Below are 14025 nucleotides of genomic sequence, written 5' to 3' on the forward strand. Positions count from 1 at the left end.
TGTCTCAAATAAATGATAAGGAGAGGGTAAATTCATCAAAAGCTGATTTATGAATTAGTCATCTAAATCACTTCCATATGTCATTATCTTCTTATCCTTAGGTTCTGTTGTCTGTTCTGCTTTTTCTGTCTTTTTTCTAGTCTTAGGTTTTGTGCTTTCACCTTCTTTGTTTGAGATAGCTGGATACATTTTGACGCCCTCAGGTATGTCTGATCCCCACATTTTCTGCTCTGCATCCCATCTAGCATCTAAAAGTGTCTTAATTGCTTTCTGCATTCTATTCTCCTATGTATTTACCATTTCTGTCTTGCTATGAGTTCCCAAATGCTAAGGCTTCAAACTGTGCAGGTCTTGCAGGCGGTTTCATTTTCACACAATATTCACCGCACATTGTCTAAAATGCTCAGATTAGAAGTTCTGTAATGGGAAATTGCCAAGGCATCTTCTTTTTCAGTAATTTTACTCCATTGTTCAAGCCACAAAACATGCATGAAATCCATTAACAAATGATGCATTGTAGGAGGCTGGACTGGCTTGTAGTGAGTACCAAGGGGTACTTGCACCTTGCACCAGGCCCAGTTATCCCTTATTAGTGTATAGGGTGTCTAGCAGCTTAGGCTGATAGATAATGGTAGCTTAGCAGAGCAGCTTAGGCTGAACTAGGAGACGTGTGAAGCTACTACAGTACCACTTAGTGTCATATGCACAATATCATAAGAAAACACAATACACAGTTATACTAAAAATAAAGGTACTTTATTTTTATGACAATATGCCAAAGTATCTTAGAGTGTACCCTCAGTGGGAGGATAGGAAATATACACAAGATATATATACACAATAGCAAAAATATGCAGTATAGTCTTAGAAAACAGTGCAAACAATGTATAGTTACAATAGGATGCAATGGGGAAACATAGGGATAGGGGCAACACAAACCATATACTCCAGAAGTGGAATGCGAACCACGAATGGACCCCAAACCTATGTGACCTTGTAGAGGGTCGCTGGGACTATTAGAAAATAGTGAGAGTTAGAAAAATAACCCTCCCCAAGACCCTGAAAAGTGAGTGCAAAGTGCACCAAAGTTCCCCTAAGGACAAAATAGTCGTGTTAGAGGGAAAATGCAAGGAAAACACAAATCAGCAATGCAACAACGATGGATTCCTGACTGAGGGTACCTGTGGAACAAGGGGACCAAGTCCAAAAGTCACAAGCAGCTCGGAGATGGGCAGATGCCCAAGAAATGCCAGCGGTTGGTGCAAAGAAGCTCTTACTAGGCTGAAGAACTGTGAATACTGCAGGAACGACAAGGGCTAGAGACTTCCCCTTTGGAGGATGGATCCCCCACGCCTTGGAGAGTCGTGCAGAAGTGTTTTCCCGCCGGAAGGACGCCAACAAGCCTTGCTACACGCAAATCGTGCGTTTGGCGTGTTTGGACGCTGCTGGGGCTCAGGAGGGACCAGGAGGTCGCAAATTGGACCTGCAGAGAGAGGGGACGTCGAGCAAGACAAAGAGCCCTCACTGAAGCAGGTAGCACCCGGAAAAGTGCCAGAAACAGGCACTACAAGGATGCGTGAAACGGTGCTCGCCGAAGTTGCACAAAGGAGTCCCACGTCGCCGGAGACCAACTTAGAAAGTCGTGCAATGCAGGTTAGAGTGCCGTGGACCCAGGCTTGGCTGTGCACACAGGATTTCCGCCGGAAGTGCACAGGGGCCGGAGAAGTTTGCAAAGTCGCGGTTCCCAGCAATGCAGCCCAGCGAGGTGAGGCAAGGACTTACCTCCACCAAACTCGGGCTGAAGAGTCACTGGACTGTGGGGGTCACTTGAACGGTGTCGCTGGATTCGAGGGACCTCGCTCGTCGTGTTGAGAGGAGACCCAAGGGACCGGAGATGCAGCTTTTTGGTGCCTGCGGTTGCAGGGGGAAGATTCCGTCGACCCACGGGAGATTTCTTCGGAGATTCTGGTGCAGAGAGGAGGCAGACTACCCCCACAGCATGCACAAGCAGGAAAACAGTCGAGAAGGCGGCAGGATCAGCGTTACAGAGTTGCAGTAGTCGTCTTTGCTACTATGTTGCAGGTTTGCAGGCTTCCAGCGTGGTCAGCGGTCGATTCCTTATCAGAAGGTGAAGAGAGAGATGCAGAGGAACTCGGCTGAGCTCATGCATTCGTTATCTGAAGTTTCCCCAGAGACAGAGACCCTAAATAGCCAGAAAAGAGGGTTTGGCTACCTAGGAGAGAGGAAAGGCTACTAACACCTGAAGGAGCCTATCACAAGGAGTCTCTGATGTCACCTGGTGGCACTGGCCACTCAGAGCAGTCCAGTGTGCCAGCAGCACCTCTGTTTCCAAGATGGCAGAGGTCTGGAGCACACTGGAGGAGCTCTGGACACCTCCCAGGGGAGGTGCAGGTCAGGGGAGTGGTCACTCCCCTTTCCTTTGTCCAGTTTCGCGCCAGAGCAGGGGCTAAGGGGTCCCTGAACCGGTGTAGACTGGCTTATGCAGAATTGGGCACATCTGTGCCCAACAAAGCATTTCCAGAGGCTGGGGGAGGCTACTCCTCCCCTGCCTTCACACCATTTTCCAAAGGGAGAGGGTGTCACACCCTCTCTCAGAGGAAGTTCTTTGTTCTGCCATCCTGGGCCAGGCCTGGCTGGACCCCAGGAGGGCAGCTGCCTGTCTGAGGGGTTGGCAGCAGCAGCAGCTGCAGAGAAACCCCAGGAAGGGCAGTCTGGCAGTACCAGGGTCTGTGCTACAGACCACTGGGATCATGGAATTGTACCAACAATGCCAGGATAGCATAGAGGGGGCAATTCCATGATCATAGACATGTTACATGGCCATATTCGGAGTTACCATGGTGAAGCTACATATAGGTAGTGACCTATATGTAGTGCACGCGTGTAATGGTGTCCCCGCACTCACAAAGTTCAGTGAATTGGCTCTGAACAATGTGGGGGCACCTTGGCTAGTGCCAGGGTGCCCTCACACTAAGTAACTTTGCACCTAACCTTTACCAGGTAAAGGTTAGACATATAGGTGACTTATAAGTTACTTAAGTGCAGTGTAAAATGGCTGTGAAATAACGTGGACGTTATTTCACTCAGGCTGCAGTGGCAGGCCTGTGTAAGAATTGTCAGAGCTCCCTATGGGTGGCAAAAGAAATGCTGCAGCCCATAGGGATCTCCTGGAACCCCAATACCCTGGGTACCTCAGTACCATATACTAGGGAATTATAAGGGTGTTCCAGTAAGCCAATGTAAATTGGTAAAAATGGTCACTAGCCTGTCAGTGACAATTTGGAAAGAAATGAGAGAGCATAACCACTGAGGTTCTGATTAGCAGAGCCTCAGTGAGACAGTTAGTCACTACACAGGTAACACATTCAGGCACACTTATGAGCACTGGGGCCCTGGGTTACCAGAGTCCCAGTGACACATACAACTAAAACAACATATATACAGTGAAAAATGGGCGTAACATGCCAGGCAAGATGGTACTTTCCTACACAACCCCCCCCCAAACGAAGGACAATAAGACTAGCCATTACCTGATGAGTCTTCATTGTCTAAGTGGAAATATCTGGAGAGTCCATCTGCATTGGAGTGGCTACTCCCAGGTCTATGTTCCACTGTATAGTCCATTCCCTGTAGGGATATGGACCACCTCAACAATTTAGGATTTTCACCTTTCATTTGTTTTAGCCAAAGTAGAGGTTTGTGGTCTGTCTGAACAATGAAGTGAGTGCCAAACAGGTATGGCCTCAACTTCTTCAGAGCCCAGACCACAGCAAAGACCTCCCTCTCAATGGCAGACCAACGCTTTTCTCTAGGGGTCAACCTTCTACTAATAAAAGCAACAGGTTGATCCTGGCCCTCAGAATTAAGTTGTGATAGGACTGCCCCTACTCCTAATTCAGATGCATCAGTTTGGACATAGAATTTTTTAGAGTAACAAGGGCTTTTCAGGACAGGTGCAGAGCACATGGCCTGCTTCAGCTCCTCAAAAGCTTTCTGACAGTTTGCTGTCCATAATACCTTTTTAGGCATTTTCTTGGATGTGAGGTCATTAAGAGGGGCTGCAATGGAGCCATAGTTCTTAATGAACCTCCTGTAATACCCAGTGAGGCCTAGGAAGGCTCTCACCTGAGTCTGAGTGGTAGGGGGAACCCAATCAATAATAGTTTGGATTTTCCCCTGAAGTGGTGCAATCTGTTCCCCACCAACAAGGTGTCCCAGATAAACCACCTTACCCTGCCCTATCTGGCACTTTGAAGCCTTGATAGTGAGGCCTGCCTTTTGCAGGGCCTCCAAAACTTTCCATAGGTGGACCAGGTGATCATCCCAGCTGGAGCTAAAGACAGCTATATCATCCAAATATGCTGCACTGAAAGCTTCCAGCCCTTGCAGGACTGTGTTCACCAACCTCTGAAAAGTGGCAGGTGCATTTTTCAAACCAAAAGGCATTACAGTAAACTGGTAATGTCCTCCAATGGTAGAAAATGCAGTCTTAGGTTTAGCATCTTCTGACATTTTGATCTGCCAATACCCTGCAGTCAAATCAAAAGTGCTTAGATACTTGGCAGATGCCAGTGTATCTATTAGCTCATCTGCCCTGGGTATAGGATGAGCATCAGTTTTGGTTACCAAGTTGAGACCTCTATAGTCTACACAAAACCGCATTTCTTTCTTTCCATCTTTAGAATTGGGTTTTGGTACCAGTACCACAGGAGAAGCCCATGGACTGTCAGAGTGCTCAACCACTCCTAGTTCCAACATCTTCTGAACTTCTTGCTTTATGCAGTCCCTGACATGGTCAGGCTGCCTATAGATCTTACTTTTGACAGGTAAACTGTCTCCAGTATCTATAGTGTGCTCACACCAAGAAGTGGTGCCTGGCACAATGGAGAAGAGTTCTGAAAATTGTCCTAGGAGATTTATGCAATTATCTTTCTGCTCAGCAGTAAGACAATCAGCCAAAACTACACCTTCCACAAGAGCATCTTGTTCTGTGGAAGAGAAGAGATCAGGTAGAGGATCACTGTCTTCTTCCTGTCCCTCATCTGTTGCCATGAGCAGGGTGAGATCAGCCCTGTCATAGTAGGGTTTCAGGCGGTTGACATGGAGCACCCTAAGGGGACTCCTGGCAGTGCCTAAGTCAACCAAGTAGGTGACTTCACCCTTCTTTTCAACAATTGTGTGGGGTCCACTCCATTTATCTTGGAGTGCTCTTGGGGCCACAGGCTCCAAGACCCACACTTTCTGCCCTGGTTGGTACTGAACCAAAACAGCCTTCTGATCATGCCATTGCTTCTGGAGCTCTTGGCTGGCCTGAAGGTTTTTACTGGCCTTTTTCATGTACTCAGCCATCCTTGATCTGAGGCCAAGTACATAATCCACAATATCCTGCTTAGGAGCTTTTAAAGGTTGTTCCCAACCCTCCTTTACAAGTGTGAGTGGACCCCTAACAGGGTGTCCAAAAAGAAGTTCAAAGGGGCTGAAGCCCACTCCTTTCTGGGGTACCTCCCTGTAGGCAAAAAGGAGGCATGGTAGAAGGATATCCCATCTCCTGCGGAGTTTTTCAGGGAGTCCCATAATCATGCCTTTGAGAGTTTTATTAAATCTCTCCACCAGTCCATTTGTTTGTGGATGATAGGGTGTTGTGAACTTGTAAGTTACACCACACTCCTTCCACATGGCCTTTAAGTATGCAGACATGAAATTGCTTCCTCTGTCTGATACTACTTCCTTTGGGAAGCCCACCCTGGAAAATATTCCCAGGAGGGCCTTTGCCACTGCAGGAGCTGTAGTGGTCCTTAAAGGAATAGCTTCAGGATATCTTGTGGCATGGTCCACTACCACCAAGATAAACCTATTGCCTGAAGCAGTAGGAGGGTCAAGGGGGCCAACTATGTCAACCCCTACCCTTTCAAAGGGAACCCCAACCACAGGCAGTGGGATAAGGGGTGCCTTTGGAGTGCCACCTGTCTTGCCACTGGCTTGACAGGTTTCACAGGACTTACAAAATTCTTTTGTGTCCTCAGACATCCTAGGCCAATGAAACAATGGTACCAATCTGTCCCAAGTTTTCATTTGACCCAGGTGCCCAGCTAAGGGAATGTCATGTGCCAGTGTTAGGAGGAACTTTCTGTACTCCTGAGGAATCACTAATCTCCTGGCAGCTCCAGGTTTAGGATCCCTTTGCTCAGTGTACAAGAGGTTGTCCTCCCAGTAAACTCTGTGTGAGTCACTGACATCCCCATTAGCCTGTTTGACAGCTTGCTGTCTGAGACCCTCTAATGTGGGACAGGTTTGCTGTGCCACACTCAGCTCCTCTCTGGCAGGCCCCCCTTCACCCAAAAGCTCAGCAGTGTCTGCTTCCAGCTCCTCTGGTGTAGGTTCTGCACAGGGAGGGAATTCTTCTTCCTCAGAAGTAGAATCCACTGTAGAGGGAGGGATAGTAGGAAGTGGTTTACTTCTACTAGCCCTAGCTTTAGGGAGCACTTGGTCCATTGTTCCAGGATCCAAGCTTCCCTGTCCTTTTTGCTTTTTGGCCTGAGCCCTTGTCAAAGCAAAAATATGCCCTGGGATGCCCAGCATTGCTGCATGGGCCTCCAACTCCACATCTGACCAAGCTGATGTCTCCAAATCGTTCCCTAATAGACAGTCTACAGGTAAATCTGAAGCTACCACAACTTTCTTTGGACCAGATACCCCCCCCAGTTGAGATTTACAACAGCCATGGGGTGGCTTTGTGTTATGTTGTGAGCATCGGTTACTTGGTACTGGTGTCCAAGTATGTGTTGTTTAGGGTGCACCAGTTTCTCAATCACCATTGTGACACTGGCACCTGTGTCCCTGTAGGCCTGGACCTCAACACCATTTATTAGGGTTAGTTGCTTGTACTTCTCCAAGTTATGGGGGCAAGCAACCAAAGTGGCTAAGTCAATAGCCCCTTCAGAGACTAAAGTAGCCTCTGTGGTCTCCCTAATTAGACCAACCCCAACTAAATTACCAAAAGTGAGCCCAGCTACTCCCTTGGATTGGCTATTAGTAGGTTTGCTCCCACCACCACTGCTATTAGTAGGGACACTAGGTGTAGCAGTAGGGGTTGTAGTGGTAGGAGCTGTGGTGCCTTTCTTTGGACAACTGGGATCTGTTGTCCAATGGCCTTTTATCTTACATAAATAGCACCATGGTTTCTTTTCCTTGTTCTGATTAAAGGAGGATTTGGGCCCACCACCCCCACCAGAGTGTTTTTGTGGGCCTGATGAAGACTCATTTTTAGATTTGTCCCCACCCTTGTCAGAAGACTTACCATCCTTCTTTTTGTTGCCATCTTTGTCACCCCCTGTATGAACTTTTCTGTTCACTCTTGTTCTGACCCATTTGTCTGCCTTCTTTCCCAATTCTTGGGGAGAGGTCAGATCAGAGGCCACCAAGTACTGGTGCAACAAATCAGACACACAATTATTAAGAATATGCTCTCTCAGGATCAGGTTATACAGGCTGTCATAATCAGTAACTTTACTGCCATGTAACCACCCCTCCAAGGCCTTCACTGCCTGGTCAATGAAATCAACCCAGTCTTGTGAAGACTCCTTTTTGGTATCTCTGAACTTTATCCTGTACTGTTCAGTGGTTAAGCCATAACCATCCAGGAGTGCATTCTTAAGAACTTGGAAATTGTTAGCATCATTTTCTTTTACAGTAAGGAGCCTATCCCTACCTTTTCCAGTAAATGATAGCCATAGGATAGCAGCCCACTGCTTTTGAGGGACATCCTGTACAACACAGGCCCTCTCAAGTGCAGCAAACCACTTGTTAATGTCATCCCCCTCCTTGTAAGGGGGAACTATCTTATGCAGATTCCTGGAATCATGCTCTTTTGCAGGATGACTATGGGGAATACTGCTGCTGCCACCATGGGTATCTAAACCCATCTTCTGTCTTTCCCTCTCTATTTCTAAAGACTGTCTATCCAAATCCAGCTGTTGCTTCTTGAGCTTCAGTCTGGTTTGCTCCACTCTCAATCTATTGAGCTCCCTTTCTAACAATCTGTCATCAGGGTGGGTGGGAGGGACATTTCTAGATACAGAGGTATGATGGGAATGAACAGAAGGAGACCTGTCCCTTACAGAGGGCACCCTAACAGCTTGGCTACCAGTATAATGTGAGAGCACACCATCAGTATGGTGTGATTCAACCTCTGTACCAACTATGCTAGACTGTCTAGTAATGGGCAGGCTGAGAAGTTTCTTTCCTGAACCTTTTCCTGGGGGAGTCCCTGGATCAGATTGAGAACCATTAGCTACTTTTTCTACAGATTGGGCACTTATGGCCTTATCCTGTACTCTAAGCATATTAATTAACAGTTCTAAGGAAGGATTCTTCCCTACACTCAAACCTCTCTCTATGCAGAGACTCCTTGCTCCTTTCCAGCTAAGGTGATCATATGCAAGTTTGGACAGTTCAACTTTTTGGCCTGTGCCAGACATTTTTAGAGAGAGTTAAAGTGATAGACAAAGAGAAAAAAGTTTTCAGAACTTTTTGGAAAGACAGAAAAAAAACTTTTTAAACTTTTAAGAACTTTTTGAAAGTTTAGAAGTACTTTTCAGCACTTAGAAAAGAGTGAAAAGAGGAAATGCAAAACTTTTTGGCTATGTGTATATACACTGACCTTGTTTTGTATATTTTTCTCTTATGAAAAGTACAATGACAAGAGTGGTAAGTAGTCTCAAAGCACTTATCCCACCGCTGCACAACCAATGTAGGAGGCTGGACTGGCTTGTAGTGAGTACCAAGGGGTACTTGCACCTTGCACCAGGCCCAGTTATCCCTTATTAGTGTATAGGGTGTCTAGCAGCTTAGGCTGATAGATAATGGTAGCTTAGCAGAGCAGCTTAGGCTGAACTAGGAGACGTGTGAAGCTACTACAGTACCACTTAGTGTCATATGCACAATATCATAAGAAAACACAATACACAGTTATACTAAAAATAAAGGTACTTTATTTTTATGACAATATGCCAAAGTATCTTAGAGTGTACCCTCAGTGAGAGGATAGGAAATATACACAAGATATATATACACAATAGCAAAAATATGCAGTATAGTCTTAGAAAACAGTGCAAACAATGTATAGTTACAATAGGATGCAATGGGGAAACATAGGGATAGGGGCAACACAAACCATATACTCCAGAAGTGGAATGCGAACCACGAATGGACCCCAAACCTATGTGACCTTGTAGAGGGTCGCTGGGACTATTAGAAAATAGTGAGAGTTAGAAAAATAACCCTCCCCAAGACCCTGAAAAGTGAGTGCAAAGTGCACCAAAGTTCCCCTAAGGACAAAATAGTCGTGTTAGAGGGAAAATGCAAGGAAAACACAAATCAGCAATGCAACAACGATGGATTCCTGACTGAGGGTACCTGTGGAACAAGGGGACCAAGTCCAAAAGTCACAAGCAGCTCGGAGATGGGCAGATGCCCAAGAAATGCCAGCGGTTGGTGCAAAGAAGCTCTTACTAGGCTGAAGAACTGTGAATACTGCAGGAACGACAAGGGCTAGAGACTTCCCCTTTGGAGGATGGATCCCCCACGCCTTGGAGAGTCGTGCAGAAGTGTTTTCCCGCCGGAAGGACGCCAACAAGCCTTGCTACACGCAAATCGTGCGTTTGGCGTGTTTGGACGCTGCTGGGGCCCAGGAGGGACCAGGAGGTCGCAAATTGGACCTGCAGAGAGAGGGGACGTCGAGCAAGACAAAGAGCCCTCACTGAAGCAGGTAGCACCCGGAGAAGTGCCAGAAACAGGCACTACGAGGATGCGTGAAACGGTGCTCGCCGAAGTTGCACAAAGGAGTCCCACGTCGCCGGAGACCAACTTAGAAAGTCGTGCAATGCAGGTTAGAGTGCCGTGGACCCAGGCTTGGCTGTGCACACAGGATTTCCGCCGGAAGTGCACAGGGGCCGGAGAAGTTTGCAAAGTCGCGGTTCCCAGCAATGCAGCCCAGCGAGGTGAGGCAAGGACTTACCTCCACCAAACTCGGGCTGAAGAGTCACTGGACTGTGGGGGTCACTTGGACGGTGTCGCTGGATTCGAGGGACCTCGCTCGTCGTGTTGAGAGGAGACCCAAGGGACTGGAGATGCAGCTTTTTGGTGCCTGCGGTTGCAGGGGGAAGATTCCGTCGACCCACGGGAGATTTCTTCGGAGCTTCTGGTGCAGAGAGGAGGCAGACTACCCCCACAGCATGCACAAGCAGGAAAACAGTCGAGAAGGCGGCAGGATCAGCGTTACAGAGTTGCAGTAGTCGTCTTTGCTACTATGTTGCAGGTTTGCAGGCTTCCAGCGCGGTCAGCGGTCGATTCCTTATCAGAAGGTGAAGAGAGAGATGCAGAGGAACTCGGCTGAGCTCATGCATTCGTTATCTGAAGTTTCCCCAGAGACAGAGACCCTAAATAGCCAGAAAAGAGGGTTTGGCTACCTAGGAGAGAGGAAAGGCTACTAACACCTGAAGGAGCCTATCACAAGGAGTCTCTGACGTCACCTGGTGGCACTGGCCACTCAGAGCAGTCCAGTGTGCCAGCAGCACCTCTGTTTCCAAGATGGCAGAGGTCTGGAGCACACTGGAGGAGCTCTGGACACCTCCCAGGGGAGGTGCAGGTCAGGGGAGTGGTCACTCCCCTTTCCTTTGTCCAGTTTCGCGCCAGAGCAGGGGCTAAGGGGTCCCTGAACCGGTGTAGACTGGCTTATGCAGAATTGGGCACATCTGTGCCCAACAAAGCATTTCCAGAGGCTGGGGGAGGCTACTCCTCCCCTGCCTTCACACCATTTTCCAAAGGGAGAGGGTGTCACACCCTCTCTCAGAGGAAGTTCTTTGTTCTGCCATCCTGGGCCAGGCCTGGCTGGACCCCAGGAGGGCAGCTGCCTGTCTGAGGGGTTGGCAGCAGCAGCAGCTGCATAGAAACCCCAGGAAGGGCAGTCTGGCAGTACCAGGGTTTGTGCTACAGACCACTGGGATCATGGAATTGTACCAACAATGCCAGGATGGCATAGAGGGGGCAATTCCATGATCATAGACATGTTACATGGCCATATTCGGAGTTACCATGGTGAAGCTACATATAGGTAGTGACCTATATGTAGTGCACGCGTGTAATGGTGTCCCCGCACTCACAAAGTTCAGTGAATTGGCTCTGAACAATGTGGGGGCACCTTGGCTAGTGCCAGGGTGCCCTCACACTAAGTAACTTTGCACCTAACCTTTACCAGGTAAAGGTTAGACATATAGGTGACTTATAAGTTACTTAAGTGCAGTGTAAAATGGCTGTGAAATAACGTGGACGTTATTTCACTCAGGCTGCAGTGGCAGGCCTGTGTAAGAATTGTCAGAGCTCCCTATGGGTGGCAAAAGAAATGCTGCAGCCCATAGGGATCTCCTGGAACCCCAATACCCTGGGTACCTCAGTACCATATACTAGGGAATTATAAGGGTGTTCCAGTAAGCCAATGTAAATTGGTAAAAATGGTCACTAGCCTGTCAGTGACAATTTGGAAAGAAATGAGAGAGCATAACCACTGAGGTTCTGATTAGCAGAGCCTCAGTGAGACAGTTAGTCACTACACAGGTAACACATTCAGGCACACTTATGAGCACTGGGGCCCTGGGTTACCAGGGTCCCAGTGACACATACAACTAAAACAACATATATACAGTGAAAAATGGGGGTAACATGCCAGGCAAGATGGTACTTTCCTACATGCATAATAACTTGGTGTTCCTTTGGGTGAGGCTTCTATACCCTCACTAACTGAAATAAATACACCTCCTCTTAACACACTTTAAAGCTTTAAAGAACTAAATGTTAATCAAATTCAGTTAATCACAAAGCTTTTGTTTGAATCAAGAAATAATTTAAGTCCTACAATCCTTTTCTCACAATGTTCTCAACCAATACCAATAGAGCACTGTCCACCAATACCAGGGGGTCTTAACCTCAACCGACCTATACCAGCGCGGCACAAAATGACATCACACACACATTTCTTTCAGCACCTGCAGTTGCTTCACAATTGTGTCTTACCCAAATCACTCACACACACCTCTAATACAAACTATTGCAAGTAAAAACCAACAACCTGTCTGTGCACTGAAGGATAGGAACTCAAGCACTTCAAAGCTGCATGGAGATACACTTTCTGACTGTAGCCTTCACAGTTACACAACGAGTGAAACTTGACCAGCAATTCTCACTCCAGTTGATACAGATCCTCCATGTGCACTCAGGAGTCACTAAATATCAACCACAACTCACATTTACTCAAGGAAAACTATTCCTATCAACGATGTCTCATGACAGGTTCCTCACTGCAGACAATAAATTAACCAATTGTCTTCTAGGCCATGATGGACCCGTCAACAACAACAACTGCAGACATTTTTGAGCAAAAAATACCACAATCACCTCAAGTACGATGACTCTGCAAAACACTTCTCAACATCACACTTCACAGCAATCTTCAGGCCAAAAGCAATGCATGTGCAAAATCCTATTAATACTCACACATCTGTAATTTGTAGGTCTGATGCTGGTACCTCATCGGGCTTTGAAATGGGCCATAAATAAAATTCGGGATGGGCACTCTTTGGACTGTGCTATTGCATAGGTCAACCCTATCTCCCTAACACCACAGTGAAATGGTTCTCCACTCTTGTGGGACAAACCATGAATCTGCTACCAGATCTGCTGGAGCATTTTCATCAGTCACAGGAATTCATGTTCACAGAGGCTGAAGGACCTTTGGACCCTGCAACAGACTGTGGTATAACTATACCACTCAAATGTAACACCTTCACTGCTAGGCCTCCCCTCCCCCGAGCTACGATCATTTGGCTATTTGGGGTAGTTTGTGCTTAGAGCTCTATACCTTCTTGTCCACATAAGGTAGCGATGCCAAATTTGTATCTTTTTTTCAATACCTTGGGGATTCAAAAGGTATCCAGGATTTGTGAATTCCCTTGGAAGGGACCGAGAAATTAGCCAAAATACAGCTACATTTTGTTTTTTGGGGGAAAGCAGCAAAAGTGCTGCATAAGAAAATGTCTGTTTTCTTTCCCCTGCAAATGACATCAACAAAGGGTTTGTAGTGCTAAAATTGCCATCTTTCCAGCTTTCAGGAACAGGCAGGCTTGAGTCAGAAAACCATTTTGTTCAACACAGTTTTGGCATTTTACTGGGACTTAGCCCATTTGACCTATTTTTTGCTTTCAATCTCCTTCCAGCTAGTGGTAGAAATGGTTGTAAAACCAATTGTGGATACCAGAAAGCTATTTATTTCTGAAAATTAGACACAATTTTGAATTAAGCAAGGGGTCATTTGTGTAGATCCTTTAATGTTTTACTATATAAAAACATTTGAAGCGAAAAAATATTGAAATTGAGTTGAAAAATGTGTTTCTATATTTTCATCTGTCATTTCTTCTAAGGATGGTAGATTTTTGAAGGCAATACACCATTACACCTGCTAGACTCTTCTGGTTGCAGAGTTATATAGGGCTTGTTGGTTCATCAAGAACCCGAGGTACCCAGAGCTAATAACTTAGCTGCATCTTGCAATGGATTTTCATTGTGTACAAGGTATACAGAAATTCATTTGGTAAAATATAAAGAGTGAAAAATAGGTATCAAGGAAACCTATGCATTTCTGAAATGGACACAGGATATGTAGTTTAGGAGCAGAAGATATTTGCGCATATCCTAATTTGTAGGTATCCATACTAGCATGTGAATTAGAGGACATTTCTCAAAATGAATTTGGCCCTCATTATGACTGCGGCAGTCTCTTCTCAAGACCGCCGCAGCCGTGGCTGCCGGAAGACTGCCATATTATGACTGCCACCGGAAATCCGCACCGCCGGCGGTTGGATATTCAATAGGATTCACTATGGCAGTCGGCGGCACTTTGGCAGAACCTCTGCCGACACCGCCACACCAGAAAAAGACCACCCACAGAATTACAAT

The sequence above is a fragment of the Pleurodeles waltl genome, chromosome 11, assembly GCF_031143425.1.
Source record: "Pleurodeles waltl isolate 20211129_DDA chromosome 11, aPleWal1.hap1.20221129, whole genome shotgun sequence".
Classification (NCBI taxonomy): domain Eukaryota; kingdom Metazoa; phylum Chordata; class Amphibia; order Caudata; family Salamandridae; genus Pleurodeles; species Pleurodeles waltl.